We start from the raw sequence: 1,512 nt of genomic DNA on the forward strand, positions 1-1,512 counted from the left end.
TGTCATTTTCCCAAACTGAAACTCTGTCCCCAGAGAGCCCTGACTCTATCCTGTCCCAGCCCCTTCTGGCTCGGTCTTGCAGCAGCCGGCCTTGTGTGACTGGCTTATCTCACTCAGCATAGCGTCTTTGTCAAGGTTCATCCATGCTGTAGCACAGTCAGAATTTCTATCCATCTGAAGATTTAATAATATCGCACACGCATGCACTCACACACACCCTGCTTATTCATTCCTGCGGGGACACTGTGGTTGCTGCCATCTTTTGGTTATTTTGAGTAGTGCAGCGGTGAACAGGGGTGCACAAATACCTGTTCCATCCTACTTTCAATTCCTTTGGGTATATATCCAGAATTAGGGTTGTTGGATCATATGGTAATGTTTTGCGAACTGCCAGGCACGTTGCTTTCTATAATGACTGCACGACCTGATATTCCCACAGCAGTGCACACAGAGGAGTGTTTGTGTATCTCCACGTTCCTGCTTCACTCTCTGTGTTTGGGCAGGCAGTTCCAGCAGGCAGTCCGAGGGAGTGTGGGGTGGCCTCTCACTGTGGAGTTGATTGACACCTCTCTGGTGATGAGTACAGTTGAGAATTCCTCATGCATTTCCAAAACCATCTTGAAGCACTACCTAGAGTTGCATTCCACCTATGGAGCAATATTGGGGACCTGGAGCCACATGCCTCCTTGGTTTCCCTTTCCATTCCTGTGGTCTCCTAGCTTGGACCAAGGTGGCTTCTGTCCCTTCCTGTGGTCCCTGCTCCATGAGGACTAACACTCCACTACTGACGCCCACAACTGCTCTCTTGGCTTGAGTATCCGAGGCCAGTGAGAGGGCACAGTCGATTGGGCCTCCAGGCAGAACCTAGACACCATCCCTGCCTCCCCCTTTCCTTGGAGGAAGTCAGGGTCCTGGCAGAAGGCACACAGAAAAAATGGGTCTAAAAAGGTCATTTACAAGGCTATGGCAAGCCAAGAGGAAGGGCAAGCCCTGGAGAAGGGGCTGGAGGAGCCCAGGTCCCAGATGAGCAGGTAAGAGCGGGCAAGTGGGCAGGCAAGGAGCCCAGGAAGAGGAGACTAGAGCATGGACTAGTCCCGGAAATTCCAAGCTCACTCGGAGGCTGGTGGGGGCGGGGTCGGCGATCAGCGCAGCAGGGGGGAGGTGGTCCGAGTGCCCAGCCCCTCCTCCTGTTCCAGCTACATCTGCCCCTGACCCCCCTGTTCTGGCTCAAGGTCTCTGGCTGACGCCAGGCCTCCTCCCTTCAAATCCCCCATCTACCCGAGTGTACGCCACAGCCTGTAAAGCCTCTACCTGAGTGGGTCTGGTCGACGTTAACCCTCTGGCGCCACACTGGCCTTGAGAAGGGGTCCAATCACCTGATCCAGGCTGCAGGGACGTCCCTGCCCCCGCTATCTGAGTCCCCGCGGCTCCCCCTGCTCTCAGGTGCGCCCGGCCTCAGGAGAGGGGTCTGGGCGGTGGGCACTGACGCGACCCGGCAGAACCCGGCCGGCC

Source organism: Fukomys damarensis, unplaced genomic scaffold (assembly GCF_012274545.1).
Source record: "Fukomys damarensis isolate Sample0158 unplaced genomic scaffold, DMR_v1.0_HiC HiC_scaffold_21, whole genome shotgun sequence".
In the NCBI taxonomy this organism is placed as follows: domain Eukaryota; kingdom Metazoa; phylum Chordata; class Mammalia; order Rodentia; family Bathyergidae; genus Fukomys; species Fukomys damarensis.